General features: G+C 44.2%; 1 protein-coding gene across 2 annotated transcripts in view; it reads left to right on the top strand.

Annotated features, from left to right (window-relative positions):
* The first annotated feature begins 8,866 nt into the window (after nt 1-8,866).
* raph1a (Ras association (RalGDS/AF-6) and pleckstrin homology domains 1a) overlaps nt 8,867-20,124 on the top strand; it is a 79,532-nt gene continuing 68,274 nt past the window's right edge. For both annotated transcript variants that reach the window (XM_072397546.1, XM_072397545.1), the window contains exon 1: nt 8,867-9,090. The gene's annotated coding sequence lies outside the window, so the exon portion shown is untranslated. The remainder of the gene's footprint in view (nt 9,091-20,124) is intronic.

The following is a 20,124-nucleotide window of genomic DNA, read 5'->3' as shown; positions in this document are numbered from 1 at the left end:
AAAGTGAATAAATTAATTAGCTGACGCTAATTAGAAGATTTAAGCTTTGAAAGTGGAAACAAATGATTATTTTTAGAGCATCTTTTCTGAAGGGACCTATTTGGGTTTTTGTCTTTGAGTTTTCCTGGAGGGTTAAAAACCACATTAAGGCCACGGCTGCTCAGTCCAGGGGAGCTAAATTACTGAAATCTGCAGGGTACAGCTCTGGAAGTGTCTCTTATCCTCAATCTGGTTTCAAGAAAAGCACCTAAACAAATCCACCCTGACGCAGACACAGACTGCTGCAAAGGTTAAAACGTCTCAGCTCTGTTTCAGCTTCACGAGGCGATAATATTACTGAAAACTCATCCAGAAAAGGGAGTGAAACTTTATGTTATCTCAAAGAAACGTTTCTTCCTGTCTGAAAACGTAAAGGAGCTGATGTTAGATAAGCTGCCTGCTTTCATCCTGAAACCACAGATAAGAAAACACATTCTGATGTTTTAAGATGATTCTTATACTCGACTACCATAAACACACAGACAGCAGGTTTCTGTTGAATTAACTCTATAAAGTTATCTTTAATTTCGCTCTGAAACAGCCAAAATTACCAAAAGTGAGCACTTTGATCAGTTAGGAGTAGAAAAGCAGCTTCGTCTCACTAAATTCACTAAATGTAGAACAAAAGACTCTAAAGAGCGTCTCTAAACCCCTTCTCAGCCGGAAATGAGGGCAATCTTAGCAGGTGACGACACACAATGTGGGGCAGACTAAAAATGCGTCGTTTCTTTTCTCGTCACACTTATGTCATGTTTTTCCATGACTCTGGGATGGAGCTTCTTCTCGTTATCAAGCTGATTTAAAGCAACTGGAGGCTGCATGGGGGTGTGCTGATTGTAAGAGTCTGAATAAAAATCTGTCAGAAATGCCGAATCTGTTTTAAATCAACTTCGTGCAGAGCTTAAATTTTCAGTAATTTGCATTTTCAGCACAGATGAAAGATCTGTTGCAGTCAGTTCTGAGTAAACTGTCCCGTGCATGAGACACTTCTGAACTACTCCGGTTTAATCTGACTAAACATGAAGGGAAATTACTCACGTCTCTTCGCAATAACTCCATCTTTACATCAGCCCTTTAACTCTTTCTGTGCCTTTAAACTCATGACTTCAACATGCTGATATTTCTTATTTTTCCATTTACCTCTGAAGACACTTCCAGCCCTACTAATAAACCTCCTTATCCCACAGAAAGCACTGAACATCCTGTAAAGCAGGACAGACGCACGCCTGAAACCTGAATCGTGATGGAAAGGTTGTCCCTGGCAGAGAAATATCACCTGAATCTGCAGCTGCCCCCAGTTTTTCACGAGTTTCAGTTCAGCTTTCAGATGTCCACCAACTGCTTTCCAGTTTTGTTTGCTGGCTTTATCTGAGCTCAGCACCAAACACTATTAAAGACAGATATCTACAACTCTCACCAGTTTACCAATATATGTAGCTGCTGGTTAGTCAAAGCTGTGTTTCCCCTGCAGGAACCAGGAACCGAACCCCCCCAAAACAAACCACCACACTGCCTAAAACAGGCTGAAAGTGCCACATTAACACCAACTCTGGTTCTGCTCCCACCACGAGATGGCAGACATGTTTGTTACAGTGTGTGAAATAAACCAAGAACTGCAGCATCTTCAGCTCAGTTAATAACAACCGGTTTGGACTGTCTTATGGGGGTTGATTTAAAGCCCCCCAACCCCTTCTTGGGGAAAGTTTCAGTGGTTGAAATCCAGCTTAAGAGAGAGTCGATGGACCGTTACACTGAGAAGCACCGGAGAGGGGATCCGAACCTTTTCGTCAACAATTATCACAAATATTTTAGGAGCATCATACATTTTTTAAACTTAGATTGTCTCTAAAATCCCAGCTGAGAGGGAGAAGTTCGCCCTTTTCGGTCCTCTGCTGATGTCTCACAGCACATCCACAGCTGTAACAGGAGGCTGTATTCTCATCTCGTCTCTTCAGCTTCCTTCAGACGCAGTGAGAGGATTTTATAAACCCATGAAACGATGCAAGTCTAGCTGATTGCCAAGATGTAGACCAATAAAGCACAGCTTCCTGCCCACATCATGTGGCCTCTCATTGGCTGTCTGGCATATATCTCACCTCCGTCCTGCAGATAAAAACTCCACGTCTGGCAGCTTCTGTCAGGAAGTTCAGAGCAGAGTCATGTTGCTGCAGAAAGAAGACGAGAAAGCATCGATGACTTTGAGATGTTAAAGCAAAGGAAAGGTTTGGAAACAGAACAGCTGAATCAGGGGCATCGTTAGGTGTGTTCAGCCTTTTTTCTTTGATGCCTGGGTGTGTTTACCACATCCTAACTGCAGCAAACACCACAGATCAGAGGAAAAAACAGATTCACTTTGTTTTTAGGTAAAGAGAAAACATGCACATCACATCTCTTATCCATGCTGATGACTCAGAGCTGCACTTTAAACGTTTTTCACCAGCATTTTCTGCACAGCTGATGTATTTCAGACTAAACTAAACTGTTTAAGCTGCACAAACCTGTGTTTTAAACCTGGGAGTCTCACCTCTATATCAGCTATAACACAACTTCATCCCTCTTTACACCTGCCAGTCAGTCCTGGGTCAAAGACTGCTGCAGTCTGGGGTATTTATCGGCTCCAGCTCCACTCAGCATTGATGGAAACAACTCATTTTTCCCTTTCTGTAGAGAAACCCACATTCACCAACTGTAACACCTCACATGGAGGCTCTGAAACTAACAACTCACAGACGTAAAGAGACTAAATATTACTCACAGCTGGAGCTCGGTTTCAGTTTAATATCTGCGAACCCGTTAAAAATAACCACGTAGCCTCGTTATCTCAGTCGTTATTATGAGAAACCGTGGGCCAACGCAGTCTGTGGGATACGGCATGATGCCATCGCTTCGTGTTGCAGCTCCAGGCCTGTGTGGGAGTTTTATCCCTCAGAGAACTGAGAGTAAAGCTGCTGCAACAAGCAACAGGGAAGGAATTCATTTGTTCTGTTCTCGCAGTTCTAACTGCGTCTATAAAAGTGTTTAAACATACGAATTTGGTCTAAAAAGGCATTGGACTTTGCCCTCAAACAGATGTAATTGTTCAGCTTTCTTTCCAACGTTGATGCACACATGTTGCATCAGGTTGGAAAAAGTTAAAGGAAAGGAAAAACCCTCCATGAGTGAACATGTTAAACTAATCTTAAAGATGAGATTTATAAATGTTTTGTGCAACGAGGGATATTTTAGGAACATTAACCTGTGCATTCAGGAGGGTTAATGACACCTTTCTGACTGGATTAAAGATTTAAAAATCGGATTAATTAAGTCCTTAAATCCATCCCCCAACAAATCCAAACACATATAAAACACAATTTTACAGCATAACTTCACTCTTTTTTACCAAGTGAAGCAGAATTATTGATTGTTATTCATAATCTTTATAGATTTATATTTGTATTCATACATTTCTATGAAATTCATACTTGATTGTTGTGTTTTCTGTGTTGAGGCCGAATCTTTTAGATATCAGGATGCTCGTGTTTAAGCATTGAAATAATATCAAAAATATTAATTTCAAGGATTCTAAAGAGGTCTTGAAAATTTAAAAGTGACCCAAATGGAGAGAGACGGATGTAAATAAATTAATTAACGGCTAAATTGCTTATTGAGACACAGCAGATGCAGGCTTGTGATGCAGTGGATCAGTTACTTTAAGCACAGACTGGGTGGCAGTTTGAAGCAGTGGCGTTCCTCAGGGATCGATCCTGGGGCCGCTGCACATTCGATTCGTGTGTCAACGCATTACTTTAACAGCTACTTCCGGGTTTGTGCTGATGTTACAGTAATGTTGAGCTGTGTCTGCACCCGATCAGGCTTTCTGTTTAATGTGTGATTTTACACTTAAATCAATAAAACAAAACTCTCGTGAAGACGTTTAAATCTGAAGAGTAACAACAAGGATTTTCCTCAGAAAGCACAACATCAGCGGGTTTTACTTTACTCCAAATGAAGAATAATTACACTTTTTTAGAGCCGTTTTTGCAGGATGAGAAATTCTGTGGATATTTAATAGTCTCAGAGCCTGAGTTTGGTTTTTTATTTCATTTTAAAGGTCGGACGTCTTCTCTTCGCAGAGAACTTTTGCACTGTGTGTGCATCTGGTTTAATATCCGAAACCTTTTCCACCGCATGAGGGAGTTTTACTGAGGAGAGCCAACCGTAAGCTGCAGATTTTATTGCACTAAATTGTCCTTACAGCAGAATCGGGCTCCGGATCGCTGACAGAGCAAGTTGAAGGTCTCAGAGTCATTCTGAAAGTTGTGATGTTGGTTCCAAAGCATCTGAACTGTTTCTGCAGTCACTTTGAAATGAATGCAGAATGAGTGTAAGTCTTCTTACCTGAGAATTTAGGCATCTGTCCAACACTGGAACACATCCACAGGTTGTCCTGCCGGCCTAAAGCATGAGATTATCACCTGAGTCGATGACTGAGTCCTCTTCTGGAGGGTTTAAAGTGTTTAAAGTCGCCACCTTTAGTTTTACAAGCTTCTTCTCTGCAGACTCTCAGCAGCAGGAGAGAAACGTGAGACTGAATGTGAATCAGATAGGAACACTTCCTGTGAAACCAAGCATGCACACAAGCTCACAGGGAACGTCTGCAGCCACATGCACACGGTAGGCGATGGGATCACAAACCACAATATCGCCCACATGTAGATTCATATCACAACTCTCACTGTTTTGCATCAGAAGCTTTCAGAGGCTGGAAATGTTCTGACATTCAGAGCTGCTGGCAGGGAGGATCTCGACGTCGCTGCTCAGACGGATCTGACCTGAACTGATGATGTCAGGATGCCTAAGAGGGGGGGGAAGGGCGCTTAAGATGCTTCTGTAGCCACTTTCACGGCTGTGCAATGACAAGCTTGGATATTAATGCAAAAATGTATAAAAGGTTCTTTAAAAAAATCAATAAATGCAACTGGAGTGAAAATAAATAGACATTTCTGAGTCAGTTTTCAATTGTATCCTTTTAACTTTGTGTTAATACTTATTTACTTAATTAATCTATTAATTAGCTCTGTTTAATTTCTATCTATTTCTGTATGATTCCCTCAATAATAATCTACGTTGTGTGCTTATGACCTGTGATGGCGTGCTGCAGGAGTCCATTCTGTCCCTGTATAAAACAGCCTCTGGTTTGGGAACCTCAGGGTTACATCTTTTTGCAGATGATGCAGTTCTATTGACCTTCAGCTGCTCTGGAGCAGCCGGGATGAAGGTCAGCTCTTCCAGATCTGAGGCCGTGGTTCTGGACCCTCCGGGTCGGGCTGAGTCTCTGCCTCAGCTGGAGCAGTTTCAGCATCTCTGGTTCTGGTTCTCAGTGATGGTGAGTTGGATCAGAGATGGACAGACGGATCGGGGCTTCGTCAGCAGTAATGAGGGCGCTGCTCCGGTCCGTTTGGTGAAGCTGAGCCGGAAGGAGAAGCTTTCAGGTTCCTGCTCCATCTTTGTTCCAACCCTCACCTGAGCTCACAGATCTGGGTTCTGACCCAAAGAATGAGGTCGTGGATACAAGCGGCTGAAATGAGTTTCCTTCAGAGGGGGGCGGGGCTCAGCCTTAGAGAAAGGGGGAGGAGCTCCAAAATACAGGGGGAGGAGCTCCACCATCCAGGGGGAGGAGCTCCATCATTCGGAGGGGGAGGAGCCCCACCATCTGGGGGGAGGAGCTCCACGATCCGGGGGGAGCTGGAGTAGAGCCGCAGCTCCTCCACATAGAAAGTAATCAGCTGAGGTGGTTCCTCTGGTAGGATGCTTCCTGGGAGGAGGCCCCGGGTCAGAACCAGAACTCTCTGAAGGGATTATATATCCCATCTGACCTGGGAACGCCTCGGGATCCTCCAGGAGGAGCTGGAGAGGAGGGCTGGGCTTCCCTGCTGGACTTGTTGCCTTTGCTCCCTTTTTCCTTAAGTCAGTGTTTCTCAATTCCGGTCCTCATGACCCACTGCCCTGCATGCTTTCGATGTTACCCTCCTCCACCACACCTGATACGAAGGATCAGCTCTTCATCAAGCTCTGTAGTGGCCTGAAAAGGAGCCATTCATTTGAGTTAGGTGAGGTGGAGGAGGAAAACTTCGAAAACATGCAGGGCAGTGGGTCATGAGGACCGGAATTGAGAAACACTGACTTAAGTGGAAGATAACGGACGGATGGATGGACCTGTCAGTGCAGCATGGACATTATTCCACCACCAGAGGGCAGCCAAACATTATTTAAACCACTGTGACGGAGTAAATTTGCTGTTTAAAGCTTTTATGTCCTTCTTCACACTGATGAAAATGTTAAATCTGAAGTCCAGCCGACCATCAAAAGCAGATGGGAGGCAGCTCTCTGAGCTGTGGGCTGGAAAGTTTCTCAAGGCACCAAAATGTGTGATGAAGATAAAATTGTTTTTATCATGAAAATAAAGTCAAACAGAGAAAGACTGAGTGGAAATTTTTAATTCCTCTCTCCATCAACAACCTGCAGAAAACCATCAGGGGACGTCTCGCCTCGAAGAGCTGCAGCTCGGTGCTGCTGCTGCGTTTGTAAAGATTTGGGAGCTGCTGTCTCTGAAACCCTTACAGAGGTTTAGATTACATTTTATTTGTATTGCACTTTATGTTTAAGAATCTCAAAGTGGTATATAAAATATATTTTAGCTGTAAGCTTTCTTAAAAAGGTGAGTTTTTAGGTTTTTAGCCTAAAGCTAAAGTCAGAAATAACTCTACAGACAAATATATAACATAAGCAGCATCTTTCACTCATGATAATTTATTTTATCTTTGTGTTTGGTGGATCTGAGCAGATAAAGTGAAGTAAATTAAATGTATTTAGTTTGACTAAATTAATCCTTTTATACTGAGAGGAAATGAGAAAACCTTGATGAGATGCTCTTCATGTCAGCGCAGCAGTGACATCATTCCACCACTAGAGGGCAGAACAGCTGCTGTTACAGAGTAAATTAGCTGTTTAAAGTCTGCATTTCACTCTTCACACTGATTAATTGTTCAATCTGAAGTCAAACAGACAGGGAAGGAGGAAACCAAACACAGCATATCAGCACAAACACCTCATACCAGCTGTCAAGCACGGTGGTGGAGGGCTGATGATCTGGGCTGGTTCTGCAGCCACAGGACCTGGGCACCTTGCAGTCATTGGAAGTTTTTATTCCAGATGTCCCGCCTCTACAGACTGAGGCTTCCTGGATTATTTACATGAAAACTGAAAGTAAAGCAGCGATACAGATGCTCATCCTGTGCAGAACACAGAACCTTGCAGGTCATATATCAGGCGTTTTAAGAGTTCTTCGACTGTATTCTGGCAGCTCAAAGTTAAACTCCTGTGCGGTTTTCCACCTTTCAGCTGTTAAAGCTGTGATGAATCTTTAAATACTGCAAAACCGACTAATTAAATTACATTTTTTACTGAATTGGAGGGAGCACATGTGGCTGCAGATGCTCCTGTTTGGTTAACTGATGTTTTTCACTCTGATACGTTCATATATTTAATTATTTGTGTATTTTGCTGTCAGCACATTGTTTGTGTGTTAATACGGGTTAAAACAGCATTTTATCAGAAATTATTCCATCTTAAGTTATTACAGAATCTTCTCTGAGACTCTTTCAGCTGTCGGCTGTAAACAGAAATAACTGATAATAATAATAATAACGACAATAATAATAAATAATAATAATAATAATAATAATAATAAAGGAGAGATGTGATCAAATTAATGCTTTTCATTGTACTTTATTTTCAAACTTACTTTGGTTATTTTTTAATTTAATTGAATTTAAAACATTTATCTTCATCTGACTTTCTTATTTCATTATATCATGTAATTTTTATAGGAAAATATTAAATTAATTAATTAAAAATGAGTTATCCATCAATCCATCGATCTATCTGTAATACCGTCTCACACCACCAGAGGTCAGACTTTGGTATAAAGAGGCGGTTTGAAACTGGACCCGGTTCCGATTGCTCCATATGAAGAACAGAACATTTATAGAGAAAATAGAATGAAATAGAAAGAAAAGAATAGAGTGGAATAGAGTGGAATAGAGTGAGATAATCCGGACTGATTGGATGAGGCTCATTTCTGGGCAGGACAGGAAACAAGGCGCCGGGAACGCGCAGGGCATGGATACGCGCTCCCGCTGAGTTTTTTGGGATCCGGTGTAGAGGATCTAAGGATGAGTGAAGCTAGCCTGGAAAACCGGAAATAGAACAGAATTAGCTTCACAATAAAAGCCTAAATGTGTTTTTAAAAAATCGTTTTTTATTATAGATATTTATTTATCGTCTGGTTTGGGAACATTTAGATCGTTCAACAGTTTAATTGCTGGTATTTTGCAGAAGCACAGGTCATTAAATCATTAATCATAACAAACTGAAGCCTTTTTGAGGATTTGGTTCTTGATTAAAGTGACACAGGGATGTCCACAGCCGGTCCTGGAGGGCCGCTGAATGCAGGTTTTAGATATTTCCTGCTCCAACACACCTGATTTGAGATCAATGCACCATTAGCTGCTCGTGCTGAACTTAATATTTTAAATATTAAAGATAAAGCAGAGAAACAGCTGCCATACAAGTGGTGTTAAACCACAATCAGAAGCTCATTTAGGCAGTAATGTGTTGGACTGTAATATGTAGATCTATCTATAAGTTCAGGTTATCAATAAGTACATATTTAATCGTTATTATCGCTTTATATGTGTGTTTTTACTTTTCTGTGATAACTCTTGTGGGCTTTATTGTGAAAGTCTTCACCGGAAGCTCTCGCCCGGCCAGCCTCCAGCTGGACTCTCCTGCAGCGGTGAAGGGATTCAGTGAGGCAGGCAGGCAGCAGGGAAATCAGCACAATCTGGGATATATCCTGGAAAAGGGCAGTCGGTGAAAACCGGGACTAAAGCGGCGGTAATCCGGGGAAGCTTTGACCGTGACACCGCGGAGCCTCCGGCGGACACCTCCGCTCCGTCTCCCCGCTGCTGGCTGCGGTTTTTCCTCCCGGAAACCTCCCGGATCCGCACAGTAAGTGGCTCCATTCTCCCTCATCTTGAACGCATCCGTATCCCACCACATTCAGCCTGCTCTCCTCTGCTCCTCCTGCTTTGTTTTTTGGAATAAAACTGGAGCTTTTATTGTGCTGCGGATCCCGTTAATTAGCATCCGCCAATTAATCCCGTTTTAGTGTCTGCATGTGTGCAGGGGAAGGAGGGGGTGACGGAGGAAAGGCTCCCTTTCACCTCAGCTGCTTTAATGCTCTCACACGGAGCTCATTCCTGCCTCTTGCTCGTTGTGCACGTGCGTGTGTTTTCGGGGCTGTGTTGGAGGGGCCTGCAGGGGGGCTCGGTCCCGGCCTGGATGCGCAGGGTCGCCGGGGCGCTGCAGCCGGCTGACAGCGCCTTCCCAGCAGCTCGGAGGCCGGGCGTGCTGGCTGACACAGGCAAGGCGTGGCGTTCAGACAGCATTACACACACATGGGCGTGTTCCCCCGCAGCTGCCACACAACAGACCCATTACCCGTCCGGCCCAATCACATCCACTCACCGCGCAGATGTGACCCCGTTCATGTGATGACATCATCGCTGTTTTCTGTTAAAAAAAAGTAGGCTGATCAGGGGCTGCCCCAAGTCTCAGTTCGAAATCATTTAAAATTCAGCTTCATCAGACATGCAGGCCTGCCATCTGTCCGTGTGTCTGTCCATCCTGCTGCTGTCCAACCGCCTTCTTCCTGTCAGCTGACAAGAAAAGAGAAGGTTTTCCATCAGGATAAAATGAAAACGTCATCAGGTCCTCAGCAGGTCTTAAGATGAGGTAAATCCAACACATGACTTATTACACTGAGTCATTATTTATTGAACAAAAACTGAGACAAAACACAGAAGCAGTGTGTGAAAAAGTAAGTGAACCCTCACTGCTTCCACAGGAACTAAGAGGGTAAGAAGCAGCCAGGAGCTGCTGATCAATGCTCTGATTAACTGATCCTCAGTCAGTGTGAGCAGCTCTATAAAAGCAGAAGTTCTGTCAGTTTAACACGATGCCAAGGAGGAAAGACACCAGCAATGATCTCAGAGAAGCAGCTGCTGCTGCCCATCAGTCTGGGAAGGGTTATAAGGCCATTTCCAGACTATCTGGAGTCCATCATTCTACAGAGAGAAAGATTATTCACAAGTGGAAAACATTCAGGACAGCTGTCAATCTTCCCAGGAGTGGACGTCCCAGCAAGTTCAGCCCAAGGTGAAGAAGCCCAGAGCTACATCTCAGACTCTACAGGCCTCAGTTAGCATGTTAAAGGTTAAAGGTCACCCCAAGGTGAAGAAGCCCAGAGCTACATCTCAGACTCTACAGGCCTCAGTTAGCATGTTAAAGGTTAAAGGTCACGACAGCACAGTTAGAAAAAGACTGAACAAGGATGGCTTGTTTGGAAGGGCTGCAGGAGAAAGCCTCTTCCCTCTAAAAAGAACATGGCAGCACAGCTTAGGTTTGCAAAGCTGCATCTGAACAAAGCTCAAGACTTCTGGAACAATGTCCTTTGGACAGACCAGAGCAAAGTGGAGATGTTTGGTCCTAATGCACAGCAGCACGTTTGGAGGAAACCAAACACAGCATATCAGCACAAACACCTCATACCAGCTGTCAAGCACGGTGGTGGAGGGCTGATGATCTGGGCTGGTTCTGCAGCCACAGGACCTGGGCACCTTGCAGTCATTGAGTCCACCATGAACTCCTCTGGATACCAAAGTATTCTAGAGTCAGATGTGAGGCCATCTGTCCCACAGCTAAAGCTGGGCTGAAACTGGCTCATCAACAGGACAAAGATCCCAAACACAGCAGCAGATCTACAGCAGAATGTGGGAAAAAGAAAAGAATCAAGGTGTTGCAATGGTCCAGTCAGAGTCCAGACCTCAGCCTGACTGAAATGCTGTGGTGGGACCTTAAGAGAGCTGTGCAGAAACCAAAGCTGCAAACCTCAATGAGCTGAAGCAGCGCTGGAGAGAAGAGGGCCGAGATTCCTCCAGAACCAGGAGAGAGACTGATAACGTCCCACAGGAAACCATCACTGCAGCTCACTGCTGCTGAAGCTGCTGGATCAGGGGTTCACTTAGTTTTACACTCACTGCTGCTGAAGCTGCTGGATCAGGGGTTCACTTAGTTTCTCACTCACTGCTGCTGAAGCTGCTGGATCAGGGGTTCACTTAGTTTTACTCACTGCAGCTGAAGCTGCTGGATCAGGGGTTCACTTAGTTTTACACTCACTGCTGCTGAAGCTGCTGGATCAGGGGTTCACTTAGTTTCTCACTCACTGCTGCTGAAGCTGCTGGATCAGGGGTTCACTTAGTTTTACTCACTGCAGCTGAAGCTGCTGGATCAGGGGTTCACTTAGTTTTACACTCACTGCTGCTGAAGCTGCTGGATCAGGGGTTCACTTAGTTTTACTCACTGCAGCTGAAGCTGCTGGATCAGGGGTTCACTTAGTTTTACACTCACTGCTGCTGAAGCTGCTGGATCAGGGGTTCACTTAGTTTTACTCACTGCTGCTGAAGCTGCTGGATCAGGGGTTCACTTAGTTTCTCACTCACTGCTGCTGAAGCTGCTGGATCAGGGGTTCATTTAGTTTTACTCACTGCTGCTGGAGCTGCTGGATCAGGGGTTCACTTAGTTTTACACTCACTGCTGCTGAAGCTGCTGGATCAGGGGTTCACTTAGTTTTGTTGTTACTCAGTGAGGACCAGATGAATTTTCCTTTTCATTATTTCCAAATGCATAAAACCTTAGAATTAAAAGAGTTTTCTTTTTAAATTGCAGATGAGATGTTTAGATTCTGTTTGGGTTCAGGAAAAAACGCAGGTTTTGTTATGTTGGAGCTTCCTTTTTCTAACCAACAGGAGTTACTTTATGATAAAAATGAAATATTAAAGAGTTTTTACTTTATCTTCAGACCTTCTTCGTCCAAATTGGGCTCTTTCTTCTAATCCTCTCCGTGGCTTTAAGTGGTGGAGCCACCTAAAACAAGTCTGTAGTTTAAGATTTGATTGTTGAATTATGTTTTGTGGGGCCAACCCTGTTTCTTTTGCCCTAAAAGTGCATTTATAATTCTGCCTAATGGAGTATGACAGTGTAGCTGCAGGTCCTCCAGCATGTGATGATTCACGAAAGCTTATTATACATCCATGGAATACAAAGTAGGAAGTCCTATTTTTGGTGGACACATTTTGCTGCCAGGTGGCTGTACTTTGACATAAATTACTCCAGAAGAGCGTTTCCTTTTTAAGTCAAATGGAGACGAATGAGATCATTTGAAGCTGAGTGTTAAGGCTCGTTTTTCCTTCTTTATTCTTAGTTTAAGGTACTTAACTGGGACTTTCAGCGCTGTCCAAGCAGCTTTACTGGCTTCAGGTCAGTAAACTCTCTAATGCCTTTAAATGATGATCCAGGTGATTACACAGGTGAAAGAAATCTAACATTACTTTTTTATTTCTGAAAGGGCTAAAGCAGGAAAGAGGAAGATGTTTGGGTTATAATTTAGGATCAAATTGCCAACTCTTTCCTGTATTATGTATCAATAGACTTGTTGTATTGAATTAAGAGGACTTATGAGCCTGAATTAAGACAGAAGGGAGTTGAATTTAACTATTGTACCAATAAGGAGCAATAAAAGACTGATAAAATGTGGTGTCTTTGGCTGTTTGATAAGGTTTGCTACCTATGCAAATCCTTCACTATGAAAACTAGCAGCCCTGCAGAAGTCTAGCCAAAGGATGCTCAGTTATTGTTGGTGAAGTTGGTACCAATTCACTGAAATTCCACAGTTCAAGTCAGGTATCATACACCTGCAGCGGCTATGTTAGTCTAAGTATGACATCATTAGCCTTAACATAAGGTTAGCCCAAATAAGAAAGAACATTAGCTGCTAAGTTAGCCTAAATGAGGGGATTGCTTTTTTTAAAATAATTTTTTGTCTAATTATGATAATATTATCCTAAACATGATAATATTAGCCCAAACTAGATCACATGAGTTGCTGTTTTAGCCAAAACAAAATAACTGAAGTAGTTTTGTTAGTCTAAATATGCCAGTTTTAGCCTTAACGTGTTCATGTTAGCCTGAACAAAATAACATTAGCCTAATAAAGATAATATTAGTTGCTATGTTAGCCTAAATGAGGTGACTGCAGTTGCCATTTTATTGTAATTATGACAATGTTACCCTAAACACGACTATATTAGGCCAAACTAGATTTAATTAGTTAATAAAATAACAGCAGCAGTCATTCTTGCCAATATATACATTTAGCCCAAACAAAATATTAGCTGCGTTGTTTGCCTTGACAAAATAACTTTAGCCTAATCAAGTTAACTTTAACAGTGAAACAAGTCTAGCAAGAGAACACTACTTTAAACAAGATAACATTTGGAGCTATATTGGTCTAAATATGATAAAGTTGGCAATTAAATTAGCCTACGCAATCTCAGCTGCTACAGTAGCTTAAAAAAGACGATGTTAGCCTAAAAAGATAACATTAGTTGCTATGTTAGCCTAAAAAAGAAAACTGCAGCAGCTTTGTTTGCTAAGACTAGATAATTGTGGCCTAATCAAGGTAACTTTAGCTGCTAAATGTGTCTTAACAAGAGATCACTACTCCAAACAAGATGATGCTATATTAGCCTAAACCTAGTAACCTTAGCTGCTACATTAGCTTAAACGATATCAGCGGCTACATTAGCCTGGCCAATGTTATTTTAGCTGCAATGATGATGTAAAGAAGATGACAGAATCTGCTAAATTAAAATAAAACAAGGTTTGTAACTGCATCAGACTTCAGAAAGTAATGTTGGTCACTATGTTTGCCAAAAAATATCACTTTGGAGTAAACTAGATAACATTAGCTGCTATGTGAGCTTACTTAAAAAGCGCTTTAGTTTAGCAAAGGTGAGAAGTAGGTCTTTGTGAATGTTGCAACAACAAATGTATAAATTTATCTGTAATATTTCAGGTATAAAAATGATGATGCATGCTTTGAATTTCTAATACTGGAGACTTTTCCTCTTTTTGCTCTTTTTCTACACTGTTTGCTGGCTTTTAGCTGTCACATGCAAACTGTATCCAGATGCAGATCCACATGTTACTTTTACTAACTGCTGTGCTAAGAACAGCTAAATTCACATAGTGAGACTTCTGGCATTGGCCCTCGCTGCTGGTTCCTTGTTGCTTTCTCTGCTTAAATAAAAGCGAATATATCAGAGTTATGAGTGTATGAACAGAGACACAATGAATATCTGGGAGAAGCTAATTTACTTTTAATCATTGATGATGGGAGCTGTGCCTCAGAGCAGCCATCAGAGCTGAAGCGTAATCGCTCTGACAGTGCGTCCCACCTCTGTATCGCACTCGCGTGCAGCAAAGTGGGGCAGAATTCAGGCTCTCCTGGTCAGACTGCTGAGGGTTAACTGGAGTATAAAAATCCCTGCTGCCCTACTTCAGCACAAGGCTGCTTTGAATCTATCTGAACAGCCTGTGAACTGATCTGTTTCTGCCCTGCACCCTCTAATGATCCATCGAATGCAGCTCAGTTTGACACGATGATGTCTTTATCTGTAGAGATAAATCAGCAGCAACATCCTGATACAAATATGTATTTCAGACTAATCTAGTTGTCTTTGGCTAGTTTTATCTTCACAAATTTCCTTATAATTTGCAGTGATCGTCCAATGATTTTAATAAACTTCATGCCTCTGACTTCACAATAAGGTCGGCACTTTTGTCTCATAGACATCACATCAAGGCTACTTTATATGTGGATTATATGCTCTGTGTTGTACATTTTTACATCACATCTAAGGGTTTTATGTAGCTGCACAAACAGGAAATCTTTTGCCATATTTTTGTTTTAGTTTGCTAATCTTCCGACAGTAACGAGCTTAGCATTAGCATAGCAAAGGTACATGTTGCGTCTGTTTAATTAGCCTAAAACAACCTAAATATCTGGACTAGAGATGGTCTGATCGGGAAAGATGTTTGTGGATGATTTGCAGGAGAAGTCATGACTGTTCTTCGCTGTTTTCTGCAGAAACACTTCATTCTCAGGCTCTGGAGAGGCCTGCATCACTGGGTTTGAGCGTTTCTGGCAGATCTGCAGTCATCTTGTGAAGCTCGGTGCGTTCGTTACATCTGCATCAGCTGTGTCTGTATTGTCCTCTGATGACTACAGCAGGTCAAACCGGGCCAGTTGCTGTTGTTTTCCTCTTCCTTTTCTGTCGGTCAGTCTCCTGCCAAGTGGATGAAAAAGTCATCCCTCCATCTCTCAGGAAATTCCTCTTTGTCCCGAGAGTGTGGCAGACGGAGGCTGTGAAGGAGCTGCAGAGCAGTTCTGCTGCAGAGGGACACGCTTTCATTCTGTCTTTCATTTTGTTGTTTCACTTGAATTGTGTCACAGGTTGGGAATCCACGTCCCTGTTTTTCCTGGTTGGTCTTCAGAAGTTGCACGTTTGCTGCTCTAATTCTGGCTGAAAATGTCTTGATTTCACGCAGATAAATCATGTGGGGGGGGTGTAGGCTGCAGCCAGTCTGTTCTGCTGCGTCAGTGCTACGCCAGCAGAGACAGTCGCACATTAAACAGCATCAGGGCTGGAGGAGGAAACTGCAGATGCTATTTATCTACTCCGTTAGTCAGAGAGAGCTGGATTTAACATGAGCACAATCCTTCTTTTTAACTATTTCTTTTCCTCTGTTTGTGGAGCAAGAAAAAATTAAATCTTCCTTCTCGGTGTAAAAGTTCATCGTGAGGAGCTTCTGATAGTTACTGCACCCCCCGTCAGTCTCATGATCAATGGGGGGCCTGCAGGGATTCAGGATGTTTTAGCAGAGCTGACCTGCCAGCCAAGCTGTAGGACTTTTAGAGCACCTTAAATTTGGTACCAATAAGCTTTATTTCAGGCAAACCTGTTAATTCCAGTTAATCTCACATCCTCTGTGCCTGATATTAAAATCAAAGTGCAGAAATCCTATTTTCTGTCTGTCAAACTGTGTTATCTCTCAGGTCCTGTCAGGTCTTTGCTGGATTTCTGATGAGGCTTGGGCCAACAGTAGATGGATCAGCTGAAGGTCCAGATGCATCTCTCAGGTCCTGTCAGGTCACAGCTGGATTTTTTCCTCTTTCTTAAGGACATCACTTTCAGATCCTGTTCATCTGCTGTAGATAGTTTTTTAGGCCTGACACTTCTTCTTTTGTCCCCCACTTGTCCAGTTTCCTCAAATGTTTTAAGGACACACTGCACACCATGCTGAGATATGCCAAGTTTTCAGCTAATAGCTCTTTGGGAATCACCTTGTTGCTGCAGAAATCCTATTTTCTGTCTGTCAAACTGTGTTTTCTTTGCTGTTTTTCATAGATGCAGCTAAAGAAATGGGAACAAATGATGTGTCTTTGTGACAGGCTGCTGGTAACAAAGAGCCTAAAGATCCAGTTTAAAATGGCTTCTTTGCTAAGTTGTCTGTTCTGTGTCGACACAACACTGGTTTATCCCTTGAGTTAGGAGCCTTTTTTCTGCCTGAAGGGTTCATAATGATGCATATTCGGGTGCAGGACCTTCAAAAAGCCTGGAGAACTATTACTTCAGACCACTTTAAAAGGTTATAAGAAAGTCTGGCAGCTTGGATGTTATTTAGAGTTTTTAAGGCGTATCGAGATGTTTTCATACAATATAAGATGAGACGATATCGTTGCCGTCACTTCCTGCAGCCAAAGGAAACCGGTGGCTGAATAAGGTGGAAAAACAAGTTAGAGTGCAAATAAAGAAAGAAAAAGTGAGGCGTGGAGGGATATTACTGAAGCTGTGGTCCATCGCTTCGCCAAAGAGCCGCTTCCTGTGCAGAAACACAGCTTTAAGCAGCTACTACAGGTGCTCGGTGCAAGATGTGCGACATGTGGCTCAGACTTATATAAACTCATATATTTCCATTCAGCTCAAGAATATCGAGATGTTTTTGGTCCACACTGAAAGTACAAAGAAACGAGGGCCGGATCAGGACTTCTAAGCATGTCACATTCAGGCGGTCTGTGTAAAAACATCCATTTCTGGGTGTTTTCCAAAGGAATCCGACACTATGGGATTAAGCTCAGAGTTGAACGTGTTGTGAACTGAATGTAAGTCAATGTAATGTCTTGTGAAGTGATTAAAAGTGTGTGTTTGGGTGTGTGTGCAGAAGATATCGCTGAATGGTTTTTCTGATGTTTGTTGTTGAAACGGGCAGCTGAACGCAGTGACTCAGCCTGTGTGTGTGTTTCCCTCCCACACACTTACACAAACACAGTATTAATGCAGTATCCAGATGAGGTAACAGCACTCCAGTTTCCTCTGCCTCCCCTTTGTGAACTAAATACAACAAACCAGCCACTGACGGGCTCTTCTTTGTTTTAAAGATGTGTTTTTCTGGCCTGGGCACATTTAAAAGCCTACAAACGGAGGGTAGACCTCATATAAGACCTCTGATGCGGCTGAATTCATCACATCTTTGTCACTTTGCCTTCAAAGTTTCAACAACCAGGAGCTTCTGTATCAACCCTGAACTATAAATAGGATGCCAGAGATGGGGGGTTGTGGCATTAGATGAGTGATGGCACACTTTCCTGCTCCATCTATCAGGAGCTGCTATTCTTGAAGATTATCACAGTGTCTGAAAAGGGTAAATAGTTCATTTTCTCTACAATATTTAGCTCTCATGTCTGGTTGAGCTGCAGCTCGTCTCGGACTTTCCTGCAGACACGAACACCGGAGACTTTCAGGAGAGAGCGGTGACAGACGCAGTTCAGGCTCTTTCCACAGCTGCTGGTTACTAACGCAACACGTGTTTGAGATGTGCTCACAGCTGGAAACGAGACAGAAACAGGATGTAATGCAGAAAGTCCAGAGTGGAAATCACTGTTTTGTTTACAGCATTGGTTCCCCGAACTGCTGCGGTTCCCTGACCTGGTGCGGTTCTAGGCCTGGTGCGGTTCAAGGCCTGGTGCGGTTCAAGGCCTGGTGCGGTTCCCCGAACTGCTGCGGTTCTAGGCCTGCTGCGGTTCCCTGACCTGGTGCGGTTCCCCGAACTGCTGCGGTTCCCCGACCTGCTGCGGTTCCCCGGCCTGGTGCGGTTCTAGGCCTGGTGCGGTTCAAGGCCTGGTGCGGTTCCCCGGCCTGGTGCGGTTCCAGGCCTGGTGGGGTTCCCCAGCCTGGTGCGGTTCCCCAGCCTGGTGCGGTTCCCCAACCTGGTGCAGTTCCCCGGCCTGGTGCGGTTCCCCGACCTAGTGCGGTTCCCCGGCCTGGTGCGGTTCCCCGACCTAGTGCGGTTCTAGGCCTGGTGCGGTTCCCCGAACTGCTGCGGTTCTAGGCCTGCTGCGGTTCCCTGACCTGGTGCGGTTCCCCGAACTGCTGCGGTTCCCCGAACTGCTGCGGTTCCCCGACCTGCTGCGGTTCCCTGACCTGGTGCGGTTCTAGGCCTGGTGCGGTTCAAGGCCTGGTGCGGTTCAAGGCCTGGTGCGGTTCCCCGAACTGCTGCGGTTCTAGGCCTGCTGCGGTTCCCTGACCTGGTGCGGTTCCCCGAACTGCTGCGGTTCCCCGACCTGCTGCGGTTCCCCGGCCTGGTGCGGTTCTAGGCCTGGTGCGGTTCAAGGCCTGGTGCGGTTCCCCGGCCTGGTGCGGTTCCAGGCCTGGTGGGGTTCCCCAGCCTGGTGCGGTTCCCCAGCCTGGTGCGGTTCCCCAACCTGGTGCAGTTCCCCGGCCTGGTGCGGTTCCCCGACCTAGTGCGGTTCCCCGGCCTGGTGCGGTTCCCCGACCTAGTGCGGTTCTAGGCCTGGTGCGGTTCCCCGAACTGCTGCGGTTCTAGGCCTGCTGCGGTTCCCTGACCTGGTGCGGTTCCCCGAACTGCTGCGGTTCCCCGAACTGCTGCGGTTCCCCGACCTGCTGCGGTTCCCCGGCCTGGTGCGGTTCTAGGCCTGGTGCGGTTCCAGGCCTGGTGCGGTTCCCCAGCCTGGTGCGGTTCCCCAGCCTGGTGCGGTTCCCCAACCTGGTGCAGTTCCCCGGCCTGGTGCGGTTCCCCGACCTAGTGCGGTTCCCCGGCCTGGTGCGGTTCCCCGACCTAGTGCGGTTCCCCAGCCTGGTGCGGTTCCCCAACCTGGTGCGGTTCCCCAACCTGGTGCGGTTCCAGGCCTGGTGCGGTTCCCCGATCTGGTGCAGTTCCAACTTACATCACAGCAGGTTAAACAATCATAAACTCATCTACTGGATTGTCAAAAGGCATAAAACACACAGACTTTTCTACATTTTATGGAACTGGAGGAAAATAATCTTAATAAATTCAGAGCATCTCTGAGAAATAAAATATTCTAACATGTAATTATCACTTCCTTGTTGTGTTTAAATGATTCAAACCTGTAGAAAACGGTTCAGTGCTGATTGACAACCGTTGGACTGTTTTTCTTGGCCTTCCTGCTGTTTGTTTTCAGATGCTTCGGTAACTCTGCAGCTCATTTTTGTGGGATTCTGATGGCGTGTGCATCAAGCATCTGTTTATATGGCAGTGGTGTTACATCCCACATCTGTAGGGGGAGCCAAAGAGCAGAAAATAGCTAAATTCGCTAGTGTTAGCATATCAGTTGGATATTAGCCTAGCAAAGCAAGAAATAAGGTTTCATACTCGTCTTTTTGTTTAATCAGTGAGTGTTGAAAACATTTTATTCCTTTTGTTTTAATGAAGGAAAAATTAAAGGAAAATCAGTCACTTTTTTTAACTTATTTTTATTTTTTTGCACCAAAATGTTTTCAGATGCGATGCCTGAATTTGACCCGTCGGGTGGTCGAATCCGATTTAAAACAGGTTTACTGAGAGCTGAATAATTCAGAACCGAGGACCTAAACCTTCTACATATAGCAGCATTATGGCTTTATGTTGTTTTTGTCACATTTTACCCAAAGTTCAGCTTCAGTTTTCTGCAGCAGCAGGACTGGGTTTCTCTTTAATTCCTCACAGATGTAGACTCATTCTGGCTGCTGTGCGCAGTGCTTCTTCTTGGAAAATTTAATC

Source organism: Leuresthes tenuis, unplaced genomic scaffold (assembly GCF_036924035.1).
Source record: "Leuresthes tenuis unplaced genomic scaffold, fLeuTen1.0.hap1 SCAF_12, whole genome shotgun sequence".
NCBI lineage: Eukaryota > Metazoa > Chordata > Actinopteri > Atheriniformes > Atherinopsidae > Leuresthes > Leuresthes tenuis.
This window is presented reverse-complemented; position numbering and strand designations above follow the sequence as displayed.